The following is a 21910-nucleotide window of genomic DNA, read 5'->3' on the forward strand; positions in this document are numbered from 1 at the left end:
TGCACCAATATGAATAATCTGGTTCATACACTTCATCACATCTGAACAATCTTTCACCAAATTCAATGATTTGAAGCTTAGTAATGGCTGCGGGATGAAACCATCTCCCAATCGAATAATATCATTGTGTCTTTCACTAATTCAGAGTGCTAAATTTGTGAAGAATTCCCATTTCTTCAACAATGCTGAAACCCTTGGCGAAAATAAGAGAGTTCTTTAAGAAACAAGCAAATTCCTCCATTCATAATGAATTGATTTTTCCTTTTCAGCTTTTATAATTCCTTCATAACAAATCAATCCATGAATAAGATTCATTAATTACTTAAAGACGTGTTTTTGATGCATAGCTGACTTTATAATAATTTAACTAACTCCTTCAACTTTGGTGCCAACTTTCATAATACTAATCATTTATAATGCATTTTTAATGTCTCGCGTCGACTTAAGAGAATAAATAAATCCCATAATATGATATACATTTAATGCACCTTTTAAGTCAATTGGCCCCTTTTTATTAAATACTTCATAACTTGTATAACAACTTTATCATTAATAAAGTGACTTTATTAATGATAAATAATACCTTTGTGCCAATAAAAGTCACTCCACTAGGTCAACTGACGAAGGAGTCAATCACTGTGCATACGATGAGTTTAGGTGCCTTGCCAGATATAGCAACTCATCAACATTGACTTCCTATAAATAGTAAGTTTCCAAATAACTGCTCTAGTCAACGATACCCAAATCTGAACACTGCGACACAACATGTTCATACACTTTGCTAAAGATAGAAATACTTTCTTAAAATAGAAACTTATTATAACTAGTAAGTGTTCCAAACCAAACTAGATAGAGCAATCCTAAACTCTCATCTCCTCTGGAATGAGATTTTGCCTCTGGTTCTACCAATTGAGACCCCCTAACCATTTGATTTAGCCTATGAGGGCCACTGATAGGCTAATCCAAATCACCCACCATGGTGAGCTAAAAAGGGGAGATTATAGCAAGAGACTTGAGGGAGCAATTCCACATTACCATGCTCCTTAAATTACATTTTCCTTTGGTTATCCCTGAGAATCCTTCAAATTTTTAAAACTTATTTTGATTAGTGAGGATATGGTGTAGTGATGAAAGAGGCTTCAAAAGTTGTTTTTTCTGTTATTGGAGAATTAATCCACTCTTTATGTGTACTAAATGCATCGTGCTATGCTATTGTCTTTGAATTTAAATAAAACATGCATATATTATCTTTGATGAATTCTTTCAACATGTGTCCATTTAAATTCTTTCTATTGAATTGTTTTCATCATTTGTTAGTGAAAGTCCATGTGACTAGAACATGTCTTGATTAATTTCCACATGTTGTCAGTAAATTCTATATTGTAGCCGATGGGTAGAATTGTATCCGAAAGGGCGTGTGACGGTTGAGTCACCTCTTTGGGAAAGTATATGTATACCGTTCGGAAGGGACTTTGGAACATCATTATAATCATCTGAATCGTATTGTAAGCATTGAAGTGCATATTGCGTATATGAATAAAGTATCTGTTCTGTGTTATATCTGTAAGAATTTGTCTTAGGCCAAAATTCACCCAAGAACAAAAGAACTCAACACAAGCACACAGTAGACCAAAATAGGCAGAGTATGATCAAAATGATGATATTCATTCAATAATTGATACAGCCAACATGAGAGTACACTAGGAGTGCCTGAATATAAAGGCCTCAGGAGAGCTTCTAGAATGCCTAGAAGTTAGCACCATGACATGTCATACAACCAGGCACATGTCCACCAGATATGGATTATCCTCCATTAAGCACAGGATTAAGTGCGATGATGTGAGGATAAGACTACAATGGTGTAGCACGCAAATCAGTGGAGTAGACAACATGTGCTAAATAAGGACTGCGGAAAATTGTGTTGTCATCATGACAACTCAGTGAATGATGCATACTCCTGTGTTGTAGACACCATGTGCATAATTAGAGTTGCGTAACTCAATGAGAGTTCACAAACTCCTAAGTATCTCACCTAAAATAATAATAAAATAATGCAAAATAATTAAATAATGCATTAACTTAAGTAAAACTTAAGTGTAATAAGTAAATACTTATTTACACCAACACCCCCCCTTAAGTGCAAGTTAGGGGAATGCCCTTAAGCTTACGCAATCTAGGATGAAATGCAATATGGGTCCCAGCTACTAGGCCATGTTAGGTACCAATGTACATAATGATATATAAATCTCTCATAAAGCGGGGAAAGAGGGAAAACCTCATGGGAAAAACCCTCCCCCAAAAAGAGAGATAAAGGAGGATGCATTGATGGATGGAGTTAGCAAGACCCCCCCATTATGACATACATCCAAGATATACATAAGAGAATGATGAGAAGAGGAAGAGAGACAGGATGGGCTCCCTCCCCCCCCAAAGAAGAATGCCCAACAGTCAGTGCTTCGATGAAGAAGCTGATCCAAGACTGCAAAATGGTATTCCTCCCCTTAGGAAGAAACAATGCCAAGGGTACAAATGAGACGCTTTTGCTGTGTGTGGAAAGAATCCCATGAATAAGTGATGTCTCTGAAACCTGCTCAATTGGATGAAGAACCTGTCCCAAAGAACTGTCTGTCCCTGCAACTGATGAAGAACCCTGCTGCAACTGCTGATCATAAGTATCCACATTCACTTCAACCTGTGAGGATTGATCATGTAGAGAATGAACAAGAGAGTCTGGAACCCTCGTGACAACTGAAGAAGGAGCTTCTGCATCAAGAAGAAGAGGCAGATCATGAATATTGTCCCCCAAATCTGTCATTGAACCTGTATTTGGAAGACTGAATGTACCCTGCTGTTGTGGACATATCGCTGTGGCAATGTATGCATGTGGACTGAACTGAAGAAGTGACCTCTCACTGTATCTGTCGACAGAACCCCACGTATCTGAAGCTGTTGAAGCACTATCGCTGGTGTCACTATCAGTATCCACACTATATGATGTGCGAAGAGGAGTAGAGGACAAGCTCGGAGAACTTTCCTCAAGATGTACATCCTTCTCCACAAATATCTGATGTGTCTCAGGATCTAGAAGTCTATATGCCTTCACACTGTCTTCATAACCAATGAAAGTACAAGGCCGAGATGACTGTGCCTTACGACCCTTGGAAGATCTGTTTGCCCATGCAGGACAACCGAAGACTCTGAAGTGTGTCACAATAGGTTTTCTACCGCACCATGCCTCAAAAGGAGTTTTGCCATCTAAGGCTGGATGAGGAGAACGATTAAGAATGTGAGTGGCACTGGAGATTGCTTCGACTTCTAATGATGGATCTAGAGACTTGGCATGAATCATGCAACTTGCCATAGACTTAAGAGTTCTAATCCTCAATGCTGCAACATCTGTCTTATGCAAACTGAATGCTGAAGGAGTCTGAAGATCAATTCCCTCATGTCTGCAAAAGTCCTTAAGTCTTTTGTTCACATCCATGTTTCCATTATCCATTTCAGAGTACTTTGATGGCCTTTCTGGATTTTCGTTCTACATGAGCCTTGAAGTCTAGAAATGCGTCCAACACTTCACGCTTACTATGCAGAAAGTAGACCCAAGTGAACCTTGAAAAGTCATCAACTAAAGTGAGTATGTAGCGACCCTGGCTGAATGCAAAAGGACCTGCTAATACCATGTGAATCATCTGAAGAACACTTGTTGCTCTAGAAGACTTCCCTGTAACTTCCCCTCTGGATGCATATCCACTGAATCTGATGAACACTTACCCTTGGAAAAGTTGATTGGAGGTAGACCTTTGACCATTTGATATGTGCAAAATTGTTGAAGATAGCGATAGTCAAGATGACCATACTGCTCATGCCATAATTGCATGTTTGAATGTGATTGAGTTAACAAGGCCTTTGAAGGAGTCTTGGGCACAAAATGCGAGAAAGAGTACAACCTATTGTGATCATTCACTTTCCCCACCGCAACCAAGGAATTATCTTTAAGACTGTGTACTTTTACCGAGTTTGGAAGGAACTCAACTCTATGTCCATCTCCAAGGTGAGTGATCTGGTAGACTGAGAGGAGATTTGAACTTAGGTTTGGAACATAGAGAACCTCTTGAAACTCTCCATTTTCCATCTCCACGTTTCCTTTTCCTTCAACTTCCATTTTGCTATCATTCCCCATGAAGATGTACGGTACCCTTGAGCGATTCAATGAAGAAAAATCCTCCTTTGAAGAACCCATATGATATGAGGCACCTGAGTCAAATATCCATTCTTTTGAAGAGTTTGAATTAGCCATGAGTGCTTGCCCTTTGCCCTTTGAATCTGAAGAAGATCCCTTCTCCTTGTAAGCATTAGGCAATGGAACATTATGTTTCTTCATGATGTTGGTCAATTCTTCAATCTTTTTGAGATAACACTCATGCTCTTCATGACCCGATTTCTTGCAATAAGCACACTTCTTCTTCTCGTTATTATTGTTGTCCCCTTTCTTGTTGGAATTTGAGGACTTGCCTTGTTGATTTGATTGTGGTGTTGTCTTTTTTGCATCCTCAGATTTACTCTTCCATTTCTTCTTACCCTTTCCTTTGTTTGAAGACTGACCAGCTGAAGTTTGAGAACCCTCATTAGCCACCAATGCTTTGGACTGAGGTGACTTGAGAATCCCCATCGTTTTCAACTTCTTTTCTTCATCATCCAACAGTTTTGCATATTCATCAAAAGTGACTTTCTTGTAGGCAAACCCTAAGGTAGTCTTTGAGGTGTTAAAAGAAGATACAAAGGTGGAATATTCAGATGGCAGCTTGTTATGGATGAGATAGATCAGTCTGTCATCTTTGATAGAATTCCCACAATTAGTAAGCTTTGTCCTTAATTCATTCGCCTTAATGATGAAGTCCTGTATTGAGTCATACGACTTAGGATCTAAGGAAACTAGCTCATCTTCTATCTTGAACACATCTTCTTCAGACACTTTACCACAAAGGTTTCCGAGGGTATCCCAAGCTTCCTTGGATGTAGTACATTTTATGATTTGATACATGATTTTATCATCTAGCCCCAAAAATATATCACCTAGGGCTTTCCTATCCATGGCTACCCAATCTGATATTTCACTTGTTGATACATTATCACCTGCTGGTTTAGGAAGAGTACCATCTACATATTGTGAAACTCCATTATGCATTAAGTGATACAACATTTTTATAGACCACGTAGCATAGTTATGCGGAGTTAACTTAGCAAACTTAAAGTTGCCCATAATGCAGAAAAATGAAAGAAATATGCAGAAAAGAGAGAACACAACACCAAGAACACCCCCCCTTTTCACTAAATCAAGAAACCCCCCCAAAATAGATGCTTTGGGCACTTTATCAGTAGTGCGATTACAATGGGCCACTTGCCAATTTTGGCCTTTGTGGATTTCTGATTTTGCTTTTTACAACCTCTTAATAGAGTACAAATCTGAAACCTTACAATGTGCTAGAATTCTAAAGCATTACAAGGCAAAGAAAGGTCCTATTGCTGAAAGTGACAATTTTGTCCACACAACACTATAATCTGATGTGAGATCTGGAAAGTAGACGAAAAAATACGCACTTTCAAAAAAAACGGAACTTGTTTTCGACTCCAAATGTGCCCGTACGGAGTATTTGAAGTTGCAAAATGCAGGATTATCCAGGTACAGTCGCCAAGAAACGCAAATTCTGAACAATCCGTGCACCAAAACCAAAAAATAGCTGCACCACTGAAAAATTTAGAAAATTTTACCCAATTTCAAAAAAAATTGCACCTGATTTGGAGTCCAGATGTGCGAGTTATGGCCTCTTGAAGTCGGACTGCCAAAACCAAAATCAATTTGGTGAGGGGTTACACCAGCAAAAGATGGGGTTAAATTTGACGGTCATACGACCGTCACAACAGTTATAAAACGGCCCTCAATTTTAGGCTTGTAAAATGATGACGTCAGCAATAACTTGGCCCACTGGCTCACGTGGCTGCCGAGTGGCGATTCCCTACTGTACGGATTGGTACGGAAAAATCCTGCGTGGATGCTGACGTGTCCATCGACTGGCTGTGCGGATGATTCAGTGGCTGACTGTGCACGGGGGTGACGTGGAGGCAGGAGATTTGATAATTGCGCAGTGCGGGTACGTTGAGTGTATCCGCGTGGAGGTATCGGACTGACACAGATGGCGCCGGCAGATTCGGACGTGGCTCGACGTGGGCAGCTTGAGTCACGCCGCGTGGCGCAGGTAGCAGCGTAGCAGAGGTCGCCGGGATGTGGGCGCAGCGAGTTGGAAGTTCAAAAGTCGCCGGGGACTGTAGACTTTAGTCCCACATGCGTGGTGACTGATGTTTACGCAGTCTATAAAATGAATGCCACAAAGTATTCAAATAAAGATCTTAGCGGTGAGGTGGGTGTGGTTGCCGGTTTGATCCCGCCGGCCGGAGTGTGGGGATCGGCTCGTGGGAATTGTATTCGTTGCCGGGGGAAATATGAGGATGCCCACAGAATAAGTAGAATAATAAGCCTTTCAAAAATAAAACCTGCGATAACAATAATGTGTCTACCAAAATATGGAGCCGAGCTGGGGTTTGACTGCCTAGTTCAGCAAAAACACTATTTTCCCTGTGCGACTATAAAAAATTCTGAAAAATGCCAAATTCGGAAAATACAGAGACAGATCCGAAAATAAAATTAAATAATCAGATTGATTAAATCATACCCAATTTGCAAAGCGCTGCTTTCGGGTGCCGGTTTGCAAAATTTTTTTTGCCTCACGATCAACTTTCACCTAATATAGGCGAATTTATAGTCAATCTTCATCGATTCAGCGCTCCGAACACAATGGAGAGGTCAGATTTGGCTCTAGATGCTCCCAATTTCTGTGGATCCTCCGGAATCGAGGTGCTGAAGCATGAATGGTCTCGAACAACTGCGTGATGAGAATCCTCCTCAGCTCTGATACCATGTAAGAATTTGGCTTAGGCTAGAATTCACCTTAGAACAAAAGAAGTCAACACAAGCACATAGTAGACCAAAATAGGCAGAGTATGATCAGAATGACGATATTCATTCAATAATTGATATAGCCAACATGAGACTACACTAGGAGTGCCTGAATATAAAGGCCTCAGGAGAGCTTCTAGAATGCCTAGAAGTTAGCACCATGACATGTTATACAATCAGACACATGTCCACCAGATATGGATTATCCTCCATTAAGCACGGGATTAAGTGCGATGATGTGAGGATAAGACTACAATGGTGTAGCACGCAAATCAGTGGAGTAGACAACATGTGCTAAATAAGGAGTGCGGAAAACTGTGTTGTCATCATGACAACTCAGTGAATGATGCATACTCCTGTGTTGTAGACACCATGTGCATAATTAGAGTTGCGCAACTCAATGAGAGTTCACAAACTCCTAAGTGTCTCACCTAAAATAATAATAAAATAATGCAAAATAATTAAATAATGCATTAACCTAAGTAAAACTTAAGTAAGTGCAATAAGTAAATACTTATTTACACCAACAATATCTTACTATACTATATGCGATAAGTATCCTTTTACCCTATACGAACAAGAAGAGAAGAAAAGCTGTACAACTAAAGATTTCGTACTGCCGTACAAACATCTAGTAAATGTAAAACAGAAATGTTTGTACGACATAGGCGTACGGAGTTAGGGAGTGCAGAAAGACCACCGTATGACCAGTTTAGTAGACCGTATGGCTTGGGAAGGGGTTGTTAGAAGGCAATATAAAATTTGCCATGCAGCTAGTTGAGGTAACCGTACGACCTAAGGAAGATACGGCCACCAAGGAGTAGAGAAAAGCCCTGTACGACCTTTAGATTGAAGGGATAGGAATTGTACGGCCAAACTTGAGGAGGTAACACATGTTCGTATGGGGTGACAAAACTTAGGTGGAAGTGCACCGTACGGAGTGCTGTATGACCCTCTAGCAAATAAGAAACAACATCAAGAGAAGGCAAAATGGATACTGTACAGACATGAAGAAAGACACAAACCGTACGATAGGAGGAAAAAATGTGAACCGTACGGTCATGTGAAATCGCATAGGAGGGGTAATAAAATCTAAATCACACAAAAAAGGGAACACTTGAAACATGACCATAGTACGATATAGAAGAAGGGTGACAGGGGATTCTAAAAAAATAAAAAATGATGACAAATAAAAAATGTTCATAATGAATAACGTATGGTACTGAAGGCAAACACATAAACAAATAGTGAAGAAAACATAAGTGGTTGGTAGAAAGAGCATGGGATTGGAAGAAAATCACAATAATGGTGTTTTCCATGGACTTTTGTGTGGGTTTGAGGGTGCTAATTTGGTCTTGGTGGCGGGGGCGCTGCCCCTCGACCTTGCTGGGGTTGTTGCCCCCTAAACCCCCGGTCAATTCAGTTATTAGTCATGGGAAGTGTAACTAGTTGATGAGACTTGTAGCTGCTGCAGGCATAAAGTGTTTGTGTGCCAGAGGTGGAGAGAGCACTAGAGAAGCCTTTTGAGAAGGGTGCTACGCTTTGAGGCACTTGGAGTAGGTGTTGGATGTAAGGCCGTCTTGGTGGATGCATAGAGAGCTCAGGAGAAGGTGATCATCTAGTTGGAGGAAGTAAAGCGACACTTGGCTCAATGTACCCAGGCGTTGGAAGCAGAGAAGGTAGCACAGGTGGCTATCAAGGTCAGATTGGCTAAGGAGATAGTATTGTGTTAGCAGAGGCTATAGATGCAATGTGTTTTGGAGACCAGTTTGGTGTAGGCAGGGGAGGAATGTGAATGTAATGTGATGGAAAAAGATGTATTCTATTTTGTTAATCTGTCTTGGATATTTTGTTATTGTCATCCGGAGATGACTTTAATTTTTGGGGGGATGATGTTGTTGGTAGATTCTATATTGTAGTTGATGGGTAGAATTGTATCCAGAAGGGTGCATGACGGTTGAGTCACCCCTTCGGGAAAGTATATGTACACCGTTCAAAAGGGACTTTGGAACATCATTGTAATCATCTAAATCATATTGTAAGCATTGAAGTGCATATTGCATATATGAATAAAGTATTTGTTCTGTGTTATATCTTACTGTACTACATGCGATAAGTATCCTTTTACCCTGTACAGTAAACACCACGCTCTTGGGCATTTCAACTTATTGCATCCAGCAGTTAGTTTCCTTTGCGCCTCATCAATAAAATGTATCCATTTTTGAAAATTGAGTGGAGATAGAAGATAAAGCCACACTAATTTTTGCTTTCTTAGTAATCAACATAAAGCCCAGGCAAACATCTTGATACCATTTGGCCTAAAGATTGACTCACTAGTTTAATTTTGAAATATCTTAGGCTTCAATTAATTTCCAGTTAGAATGTTTCTTGGATTTCCACGTAACCATATTCTGAGAAAACATGATTTTGACTGCCAGGCTGAATCCTTCCTACTTGTTCTTTGAGTAATTTCCTCTTGTTCACTCATTATCATTTAGGGCAGTTTTAAATAATTATGTAGCACAGTCATAATTATGATAATAATTTAAATTATCGTTTGGAGCGTGAGAAGTAGTTTTAGCGAGAGCTGTAGTTCTAGAGGAAGCAGGGAAGAGATTTCCCAGGAGTGAACTGATGGGCCGCTGAAGCAAATTGGGAATTGTTGATGGAGGATCTCTGAGAAAAAGCGAACCGTGATTGGGGGAACTTATAGTGAAATCGAATCCCCTAAATTCCCAACTCAGGATCAGATCTGCTAACGAGAGGAAATATGATCTCTCTTCGAGGAAGGATAAACTAGGGCATTGCAAATCTACATCCATGAAAGAAATAATTGGATGCCCCCATTTTGGCAGATTTGGGCAAGATAATCGACAAGATCCATGTTTCAACGAATCTCCCCCTCAGAGAAGAAAACAGGATATGAGGTATGGATGGTTAGGCAAGATAAAAAGAGCCAGGTGAAGGCCTTGGGCAATTGGATGTCTAGAGGGCCTCAAGGGTGGGAGCAATCCTTTGACAAACAAACCAATAAACCTTGAAATGGAAAAGGGAATCTGCAGCAACTTGGGGATCATCAAAATGTGATAACTAATATAAGAAAATATTAGATCCATCAATAGCTTGGTTAAAGGAAAATGGAATATATATTGATTGGGGGGAGGTGGTTGGCTGGGCCATGGCAAGATGAGAGCCTAGTGTGACAAAAATGTGGTATGCTATGTTCTATTGTGAGCCTTACCCAAATGGGTTCTTCTTGGTCACGTTTCCCACTTGAAGGGATAGATGGAAGATAATGAAACATTGGCCTTACCTAATGGATGGGATTGACATCTATATGAAGGAATGGACACCTAATTTTGACCCTTGGAAGCAGGAAATAGAGGCAGGTCTAGTTGGATCTGTCTATTCAACCTCCCCCTAAAATACTAGGATGAGGAGGTCTTGGTAGAGATTTAAAAGAATTTGGGTCCTTTCATTCAGGTGGAAATTCTTTTTGAGGATAGGCACTTTGAACATATGCAAGAATTCGCCTTAATCTTATGCCTTACCCCCATTTTTCTTCAAGAAATAGAAATTATTATAGATTTGGCAATTTTCATGCAAAAATTGAAAGAGAAGATTAGCTCAGCCCATGCCCCAGATGTAATTCCAAGGGACATGGACAGCTAGAATGATGGGTATCGTCCAATACCATTGAGAGTAAACTAGACAACTCAAGTCTTGGGTAGACTAGAAATAGGAAGAAGCATAGATTCTCGAGTAGATTTCCTTCAAACAAGGATGAACAAATGCAAGCAATGATAGACACTCCAAAGATACCGTTTGCACCCATCATGTACCCCATTTTTATGCCCTCTTCTAAAATGAAGATTCAACAAGTAGATGATAATATTAGACATAAATAGATAAGTAGTAGTAATAAACAACTATAATAATTCAAATTAAACAAATAGATTAATAATAAATCCATCATTGAGAGAAAATAATATAATTAATATATATGAGATATTGATCAATAATTAATATAATAGAGTCAAAATCATAACAAAATTATATTAAAATATTGTAAAATAAATAAATAATTCAGTAATATAATTTATTTAGTAAATAATAATAAAGAAGATTTTAATCGATACATAACATTATTAAATATAAAGAACTAAATGAATAATATTATGTAAAACAATATAATTATAATATAGCTCAATCAATAATATTAAAAATATGAAAATAAAATAAAATTTGTTAATTAACTAATAAAATTAGTAATTAATAGTAATAAAATTAAATAAATATAAAAATAATAGAAATAAAAAAATTATATAAAATAATAAAACTGGAATATAAATAATTAAACTTAGTTAAGTTAATGAAGGGTCAAGAGGCATGAAATGAAAAGTTATGGCTCCCTTAAACATCAGATAAAGAGAACTTCATTTGGAAGGGGATGATAAAAAGGAAGGAAAAAAGAGTATATGAAGTAATAAAGGGTATTAAATCTGAAAGGTTGTGACTTTTCTAAAGGGGCAACAGTAATGAAAAATTATGACTCTTTCCAAGGGAAGCAGTGATGAAGGGTTGTGACTCTTATAGAGGGTGGTAATTATGAAAGGTTTTGATTCTTGCAAAGATCAATAATAATGAAGCTTTGTGGCTCTTCAAAGGAATGTAGTACTCTCAAAGACAATAATGAAAAGTGGTGACTCAATTCTAATGAAAGGTGGTGACCTTTTCAATAAAGGATACTTCATTCCAAGACTAAAAATAGGAGCAATAAGGAGACAAAGGGCAGGGGAAAGGAAATTGGAAGGGCGAAAAATATGATAAAAATGGTTAATTCAAAGGACAAACCTAATTCCCTTTGCAACCATTGTGGTAAGGATAGGAATATAGAAGAGATTTGCAGGGAACTTCATTTAGAGTTGGCTTCTTTTAACAAGAAGAAGAAGAATACTTAATATGTGAACAAAGGCAAGAAGATTTATTGCTGATTTGAGATAGATTATTGGTTGTCTTTTATCATAGTGAGAAAAGGTGTGTGTATTGATAGTAATGGGTTTTGAGAGGAAGGCAAATTGACCCAACCTTTCCATATTAAGTTCAACTTAGAAGATAAATGTCTTATTTGATACATATTTTCAATAAAATCTTGTTACCCAAAAGGTAGTGAATGAACTTGGATTGAAGATGGACAATCACCCAAATCCATACTCATTGGGATAGCTGAAACAAGGGATGAAAATGTCAATCAGGAAGCAATGTAGAATTTTGATGGGCTTAATCCAGAATTCATTGATGAGGTGTTTGTAGATGATATTCCATTGGATCTTTGTGGTTCATCTTTAGTAAATCTGTACCTTATTTTCAGGATGCGATTTATTATAAGAGGAGAAACATGTACATGTTGGTAAAAAATGGTGCCATTTGTATTCTCAACTCCTATGTAGGACAGTCCAGATTTTCTAAGTGCTTCCCAAGCTAAATGGTTAATCAATACTAGTGGCAAATTCAGGCGCCTTTTATTGCAAGTGAAACAAGAAAATAAGGTGGCTGAAATAAAATCAGTTTATAGGCTGCATATGAACAATGAACAGAAGGCAATGGATAAGCTGACACAAGAGTTTTGAGAGCTCTTTCAAGATTCTAAGTGGTTGCCACAAAGTAGAGTGATAGAACATGAGATCCAATTGTTACGAAATTGTCCTTTTCCACATATGATTCCATCAGAAAAACCTAGTTGAAACCAATAATGTGTGTCACAACTAAAAGCAGTAACTGAAAAATGAGTGATAAGACCAAGTACCTTGTGTTGCTCTTCTTCAATGGTGGTGACTGGTTGCGCCTAAAAAAGATGATACTCGGTGGATTTGTGTGGACTACAGGGCCTTAAACAAGAAAACCATCAAGGATAGATATCCACCACATAGAATATATGATCTTTTGTATCAATTACAACTTGCTAAGTACTTCTCCAAGCTAGATCTCAAATTTAATTGTGTAAGTGCTGGAATTTAGAACTAACTCATATGCATGAATTAGATTGAGAAAACATCAGTCTAAGTGCATGGTGGGAAATCTGGTCCCCTGGAAAACCTAAGGTGGGCAAAGCTATTGTAGAGTGTAGTGCAAGCCTACTCGAGTCACTTGTCCTAAGGGTCCTAGGAACACATACAATAACAACAGCATCCTAACACTTGAAAATTAATTTTGCAACTTTCTTAACCACAACCTCCTGCTTGCACCCAGCTCCCTAGACACTAGCTATACAAGGAAACAATGTGTTTCATCTGCAGACAAAAATGTCCTCAGAACTTCTACTACACATTTACTGTTCTGTCTTGGCACAAATCCATTTTTAATGAATGTTCTTTATGCTGGCGTGAGCCTCTAGCTTGTTCAAATCATCGAAAAGACTTCTGCTTTCATTTTGTATTGTAATTGTGTTTGTGATATATTATTTCAACAATGCTTCTGAGGAGTGCCTTTTAGGTGGAACCTATTCAAGAGAACTGATTACTGATTTTGTTAGCTGTCACAATTTCTCAACTAACTGATACATTGCAGATCGGTTAAAAATAAAAATTAAAGCAATAGAGGGAGTACATTCGATGTCTATACTGATTCAAGCCTAGGTGTTTATAGTTTATTTATTGCTCTAGCCATTTGATAATATCTATAGTATTACGATAATAGATATGCTTCTATTTTTAACTAATGGTTATCTATTTGTAATCTATTGTAAATATTAGAATGTTTCTAATATTTAGTTAGTCTGTAGATAACCGTTAGTTTTCTTTTAGCTAGAATAGAAAGTTTCTATTCTTTATGATCGTTTTCTAAGGAAACATCATTTTATTCTTTTGTATATATAGATCTCTCGTTCTCTATTAATAACAAGCAAGTATTTTACCAATTATATCGTAATATGGTATCAAAGCATGGTTGAATTTTTCTTTTCGAAAATAATAATTTTGTAATTGAAATTTTCGGACATTATTTTCGAAATTATTTCTCACATACCTGCTTCAAAAATACCTAGTTTCTGGCTAGGGTTTTTAGAAGACAAAGTTTGCAAAATCACGTTTTTTTGTTTCAAGCTGAGAACTGCAAATTGCGATCACTTTGTCACTGGTAAATCACATTTTTCCATTTCAAGCTCGGAACTGCAAATCGTGATCACTTTGTCACTGGTAAATCATGATTTTTTGTCAGTAAATTTGCGAGTGCAATCTTAGATATCACAAGTGTCCTTGTATGCTCGTGTTGGAGTTACTGGGGATCATTGTTTTGTGAAAAATTGCCACATCCATTCATGTTTTTCTAAGGTCATGTGTCTGTTTTCAATTGTGATTTTAGGGTGAAGAATCCCTTTTCTTTGTATCAAATCTTCATCCTCTCTACTATCTCAGCAAAATGCCCCTATTCTGAAAAACATTAGACAGTTCTTCTGCCTGCAAATGTCATTTTTTCTTTGCAATTTTTTCCTCCATGGTCGTTGACCAGGGTTTTGCTTGAAATCCTAAATTTTGAGCTTATAATTTTTTTCTAATTTCAGATTCTTGGTGGATTTTTCAAGAGCTAAAATGGGTTATTAGTTTTTTTGGGTGCCTTGATTTTTGTGCCTCAATTTTCGAGCCAGCAGATCTAGAATCTGAGAACATATTCTTTTTGGGTTTTTTTAGCTCTCTTCTGGATTTTGCTTCAAATATTTTGGGTCTTTTTTTTTTGTTTCGAAGAATGTTCCTTCACAGATTTTCACGTTTTTTCATTGAAAAACATGTCATGGCATCTTTGACTAATATTCTACTCGAGGGCAATTCAAAATTCAATGGTCGGAATTATGGCACTTGGAACCAGAGAATAATAACAAATTTTGAATATTGGAATATCGAGTAGATTGTTCTGGGTGTTGCACAACATTCGACTGCTCTTGGTGCTGATCAGGATACATGGGATTTGAATAATCGGGAAGGGGTGATGCTTCTCAAATTATCCGTAGCTGATGAAGAGCTCTCTCAGATTCTGTCTGGCAAGATTGCTGCCGAGATATGGGCACATCTCAAAAATCTTCATGAGATTTCTGACAAAAGTAGAGCTTTCTTCTTGAAGAACACTATTTTCTATTATCATGGATGAGCGAACATCACTACAGGCTCACTTGAATAGGATTTAGGAAATCCGTGATCAATTGCTTGCCGTTGGTCACAAGATAGGGGAAGAGGATATTGTGGGTAACACGCTTCGGAGTTTACCAAAGTCGTACACGCATTTTATTGAGACCCTCAACATAACGTCTTTTGGTGTTGATCTGAAGTTCATTGATCTCTCCACACTTCTGCTTTAGCAAGATTAGTGGAAACAACAGTTCGGTAGGAGTTCCAGCTACACCTCCATAGAGCAAGCCTTTGCTGCTAAATCCTTTGAGAAGGATAAAGACAAGTCTTAGCAGTCTTCTCAGCATAAGTCCTCTTCTCCAACCTTAAAAGGCTCCTGGAAGAACATTCAATGCAACTATTGCCACAAGTTTGCTCACATGAAGATTGAATGTCAGAAACGTACACTGGGTAGACACAATCTACCTTTTATGCTTTCATGGCTAAAAGACCAACAAATCACATGAGCTCATTTGCCTAGTACATTGATTCAAGTGCCTTTTGTCACTTCAGCCACTACAGAGACTAGTTAACTGACTGCCAGCCTTACTCAGATTCTGTTATTTTCGGTGGTAGAGAAGAGTACACCATTTTTGGTGAAGGCAACATTCAGATTTAGTTTGCTGGGAGGAATCTCATTTTCCACGATGTCTACTACCTTCTAGGGATGGAACTAAAACTACTCTTAGTCAGTCAATTACTATGACATTCTTCACAATTGGATGTCACTTTAGTTCACATCAGTGTACCATCACTAATCGGGCAATTCAACAATTGTTGCAGTGGGTTCTTGAGGATCATGGTCTTTTCCAACTTACTGATTCTGGTGATTCTCGAGAATTAGCTATTACTGCTCGACAGTCTTTTGTTAGCACACTTTAGCATCAATGGTATGGACACTTAAATGTGCATTATCTCTCTCTTAGCGTTCTCGGGAAGAGCTTGTCCTCGGTTGCTAGAGATGTAGACTTAACAACTTGGAGTTTGTGATGCATGCTAGGCTAGGAAGCAACATCGCACACCTTTCACCAATGGTGATACATGGCGAGCTTCTCAGGTACTTCAACTTGTTCATGCTGATATCTGCGGCCCTATGGCCACTCCTTCTGTTCTTGAATCCAAGTATTTTCTATTGTTTGTTGATGATTTTAGTAGAAAAATGTGGGTGTATTTTCTTAAAAAGAAATCAGATGCATTTCCCATATTTCAGAAGTTTAAATCTTTTGTTGAAAAAGGGTCTGGAAAATCTATTATTTACTCTTAGATTAGACAATGGGGGGGGGGAGGAATTTGTTCTAATGCATTCTCTAGCTTCTTGGATACTCATGGTATCAAATGCTAATTAACTACACCCTACACACCACAATAGAATAGTGTAGTTGAACGTCAGAACAAAACAATTACCGAGATGGCTTGATCCATGCTCGAACACAAACATATTCTGAAGAAGTTCTGGGCAGAGCAATTAACACTGCAGTTTATCTATTGAATTGGTCACCCATAGTGGTGGTCAAAGGTCAGATTTCAGAGGAGGCTTGATCAGGTCGCAAGCCCAGAATGAGTCACTTGAAGGTTTTTGGCTCCCTTGCTTTTGTTTGGATCCTTGATGCGTCGCACACCAAGTTGGATGTCCAGAGTTAAAAACTAATGCTTGCTGGATATAGTAGTCTTCACAAAGCGTACCGCTTGATCGATATGGAGACATCTCGTCTCCTGTACAATCGTGATGTAGTCTTGGATGAGTAGGGAAGATCATTCATGCCTATTGCCCTTGTTCCTAATCCAACAAACCAGCCTATGGAGGCTAATGATTTGGGGGTTAGGTTTTCATTAGGTCCACCTGATGGGAGGGCTCCAGTAGCTCCTGTAGATCCAGTTATACCAGTGATCCCTATACAGACACCCCCAACTTTGCAAGATCACCTTGATTTGTAGATGCTTCACTTGAGTTTGATCAGGATTCTTCTGATGAAGAACCTGTTTACCTATCATCCCTTGATACTAATGTTGGTCCTCTTTTTCGACTTAAGTGGTGGGCTAAGACACTTGCTGATCTTTGTGATGATGAGCTCATTGATAGTAGAATTGCTTTGGAAAAGAGAAAACCTACAAAGTCTGTTAACTTTGCTCTCATGACCAACATTCACAGTATAGTTGAACCTCAAACATATTCCGAGGCTAAAGGAATTTCAGAGTGGGAAGAAACCGAACACCAGAGCCTGCTGAAGAATAACACCTGGGTGCTTTCTATTCTTCCACTAGGGAAGAAACCCATTGGCTGCAAATGGGTTTACAAAAAATACAAATTTGATGGTACTTTGGATAAGTATAAAGCTTGTTTAGTTGCAAAGGGCTTTTCTTAGTGTCAAGGCATTGATTATGAGGAGACCTTTGCTCCTACTGCAAAGATGAGCACAATCAGATTAGTTCTAGCCATAGCAGCACAGTTTGGTTGGAAGTTCCATCAGATGGATGTCAAGGGTGCTTTCCTTAATGATGATCTCCGTGATGAGGTCTACATGATGCAACCTCTTGGTTTTAAGGTTGCCGATAAAGAACATCATGTTCTTAGATTAGTGAAAGCTCTCTATTGCTTGAAGGAGGCCCCTCGGGCATGGTACATGAAAATTGATAAGTACCTCTATGATCGAGGCTTCCAAAGGAGTTCTATAGACTCAAATTTGTCCAAGTATTTCCTGTTGTTTGTTGATAATTAAAGTAGAAAAATGTGGGTATATTATCTTTAAAAGAAATTAGATGCATTTTTTGTATTTCAAAAGTTTAAACCTTTAGTTGAAAAAGAGTCTGGGAAATCTATTATTATTCCTAGGTCAGACAATGGGGGGGGGGGAACTTTGTTCTAATGCATTCTCTAGCTTCCTTGATACTCATGGCATCAAACGCTAGTTAATCACTCCCCACACTCCACAAAAGAACAATGTAGTTGAATGTCGAAACAAAACAATCATTGAGATGGTTCGATCCATGATTGAACACAAACATGTTCTGAAGAAGTTTTGGGCAGAAGCAGTTAACACTTCAATTTTTCTTTTGAAATAGTCACCCACAGCGGCTGTCGAAGGTAAGAGTCTAGAAGAGGCCAGTTCAGGTCACAAGCCCAGAATCAGTCACTTGAAGGTTTTTGGCTCTCTTGCTTTTATTTGGATCCCTGATGCATCACACACCAAGTTGGATGCCAAGAGTCAAAAACTCATGTTTGCTGGATGCAGTAGTCTTCACAAAGCCTACTGCTTGATCGACATTGAGACATCTCGTCTCCTATATAGTCATGATGTAGTCTTTGATGAGTAGTGAGGACCATTCATGCTTGTTTCTCTTGTTCCTAATCCAACAAACCAACCTATGACGGATCATAATTTGGGAGTTAAGACTTCCATTAGGTCCACCTAATGGGAGGGCTCCAGTAGCTCTTGTGGCTCCATTTATACTAGTGATCCCTGTACAAACACCTCTAGCATCTCCTACAGGATCACCCGGATTTGTGGATGGTTTACTTGAGTTTGATCCAAAATTTTCAAATTAGGAACCTGATCATAGACCATCTCCTAATACTAATGTTGGGCATCTCCTCTCTGGCCTAAGTGGTGGGCTATGATACTTGTTGATCTTCATGATGATGAGCTCATTGATGGGAAAACTTCTCAGAAAAAGAGTATACCTACAAAATCAGTTAACTTTGCTCTCATGGCCAACATTCACAGTGTATTTGAACCTCAAACATATTTCGAGGCTAAAGGAATTCCAGAGGGGGAACATGCCATGACATCTAAATACCAAAGCCTGTTGAAGAGAATAACACCCGTGTCCTTTCTGATCTTTGCACTAGCGAAGAAACCCATTGGCTGCAAGTGGGTTTACAAATCAAATACAAATCTTGTGATATTTTGGATAAGTACAAAGCTTGTTTAGTTGCGAAGGGCTTTTCTCAATGTCAGGACATTGATTATGAGGAGACCTCTACTCCTACTGCAAAGATCAGCACAATTAGATTAGTCCTAGCCATGGCGGCATTGTTTGGATAGAAGATCGATTAGATGGACGTCAAGAGTGCTTTCCTTAATGGTGATCTCCACGATGAGGTATAGATGACACAACCTCTTGGTTTCAAGGTTTCCGGTAAAGAACATTAGGTTCTTAGATTAGTGAAAGCTCTCTATGGCTTGAAGCAAGCCCCAAGGGCATGGTAGATGGAAATTGATAAGTACCTCAAAAATCAAGGCTTCCAAAGGAGTTCTTCAGACTCAAATTTGTACATCAAGACTACTGACAATGACGTCATTCTTCTGGTTATTTATGTAGATGATTTGATCATCACTAGTAGTTTGGCATCTTTGATTCATGGAATCAAACATAATTTATGCTAGTCTTTCGATATGACTGACCTTGGGCTCATGCATTATTGCCTCAATGTTGAGGTTTGGCAATAGTCCTCTGGTATATTCATCTCTCAATCCAAATATGCCTAGGCTCTGTTAGACAAGTTCTGTATGTAGGATTGCAGGCCTACATCTACACCAATGGAGAAAGGTCTCAAGTTATCAGCCAAGTCTGATTCTCCTTCCGTTGATGATACTACATATAGGCAACTAATAGGCAACCTCATCTACCTCTCTGCTTCTAGGCTTGATATTAGCTTCGCAATTAGCTACATCTCACGTTTTATTACAGCTCCTAAGGCTGATCATTGGATGGAAGCAATGTGTGTGCTTCGTTATATGAAGGTGTTCGGTTAGGCAGGCTCTGTTGATGATAAAAAATCAACTTTTGGATGTGTGTTCAGTTTGGGATCTGGTGCCATCACATGGACCAATGAGAAGCAACATGTAGTTTCTCCCTCCTCCTGTCATGTCCCCTTCTCAGCACTAGTTAGATGGGCGCCAATTTAATCTATCTCCACATCCGGATAGATTAATAATATTATTTGGTAGGACGTCTACCAGTCACAACATGAGTTTAATTTAATTTACTTCAGAACTTTATTAAAGTGAGAGAAATTAAGTCATTTTAATGTTATAAGTTATTTACTTTATAAAATGACTTTAAGTGACTACAGGACGAAAATGGAGTTTAATCCCACATTCCTTGCTCCTTGTGATTTCTCTCACTTTGAGGCTATAAAAGAGAGCCTACATTGGGATTAACAATATACAAGAATTTATGAATTAAAATCTTCTGAGTTCTGGTTGCTTAAATGTGATTGGTCTGTGACATTGAGGACGAAAACCCTCAAGTCTGGAAAAGTCTAAGGGAGTTGGATGTAGCCCCAATCTTCCTCCATATTTCAGTTGCTTTGGTGTGGGCAGAAGTCGGCAATGGCATGAAAATAAGTAAGTTCAGTTGTTTATTTTATCTCTGGAAGCATTAGTGATATATAGGTGATTACTTGCAGAGTAGCTGGGCGGATTGAATAAGCATCCAGTTGATGTAATACGGCTGAGACAGTTCTAGTTGGAAGCACATTATATTTAAATCTCCTAGCTGAGTCGGGTTCCACCCTTTAACACTTTGAAAGGGATATTATTAATAAAAGCCAAGTAGAAATCAGACTGCCTTGAGTCATGGCATTAATACATGTGAATACGATAGCTTAGAACCTCTCAATAACCATGCACGTCTGGCAAGAATTATTCAGTGTTTGGATAAAGAACTCCCACGTTGCTTGGTCCAGACAGGTTAAAACGTGAGTCGGTTTGTTTTCTTAGAGCCGTGGTTTGTGATATCAGATGAGTAGGAATGAAAGCGCAGTTTGGTTATCAACAAAACACTGCCAGACGGTTATCAACAGTACCCAAGAGACATGCTGATGCCATCATATGAAGGTAACATAACACAGCCGTTTCAAAGAGAAAAGAAATTGGATAATGTCCCTTACGGCAGATTTTGGGAGGTGAGATCTGTTACGAGTACGACTTACCAATACATTCCATTTTGAGTTTGTTTATGAATTGGTTGTTTGTTTAATGGTTGAATATTATTTTAAGCTTGTGGCCACATTCAGACTCAAGTTGGAATTAAGAATGTTTGTACTGAGATTTTAGTTTGATCTTGTTCTGATATTAAATTTCTACCAGTACTGGTGAAGTCACTTATTAGTTACCAATCTGTGGTCAGTTTTCCAACTGTTTGACATAATGATTTCCTTGCATTATTCCATAGTTTGTTTGGATTAACAACCCAGTGATCAGTATAGCATGCCTAAGGTTTCTTTAGAAGGTCTGGGAACTGTTTGACGAAATTATTTCCAACAGTTATACATCAGCATTTGCCATAAATTAAGGCTAGAATATTACAACTCCATAGAGGCTGAATACAAAGGGATTGTTAGGGCAGGATGTGAAGTTGTTTGGCTTCGTCGGATGCTTGGGGATATGCAGATGTCACCAGCAAGACCGACCACTTTGTTGATAACGAAGGTGCTATCAAGTTAGCACAAAATCTAGTCTTCCAAGAATGAACCAAACACGTGGATGTTTGTAATGGCCCCACTTCTAGCTTAGGGATCGATTGCCAGAACTTGCAACAATTCATTAGTAGATGATAAAAATATATATTTTAAAGGCCTAAAACATTTTAAAAATGATGAACTGATCAACCTAAATACTAACCCCTGCTAAGCTGTTTTAATTGTTTGGAAGGAACTCTTCTCAAATTACTTAACCCTCTAATGAGAATTACTTCTCGATTAGGCAATTGTCATATGAAGAGCGTCCTAACAAAAGGC

At 38.5% G+C, this 21910-nt stretch overlaps 1 protein-coding gene across 6 annotated transcripts in view; it reads left to right on the top strand.

Moving 5' to 3' along the window:
- The window catches only part of LOC149531516 (RNI-like superfamily protein), a 172878-nt gene that overhangs the window by 70444 nt on the left and 80524 nt on the right, over positions 1–21910 (top strand). The window lies entirely within an intron of this gene.

Source organism: Cupressus sempervirens, chromosome 11, assembly GCF_028749045.1.
Source record: "Cupressus sempervirens isolate cs-2001-9-10 chromosome 11, ASM2874904v1, whole genome shotgun sequence".
NCBI classification, from domain to species: Eukaryota; Viridiplantae; Streptophyta; class Pinopsida; order Cupressales; family Cupressaceae; genus Cupressus; species Cupressus sempervirens.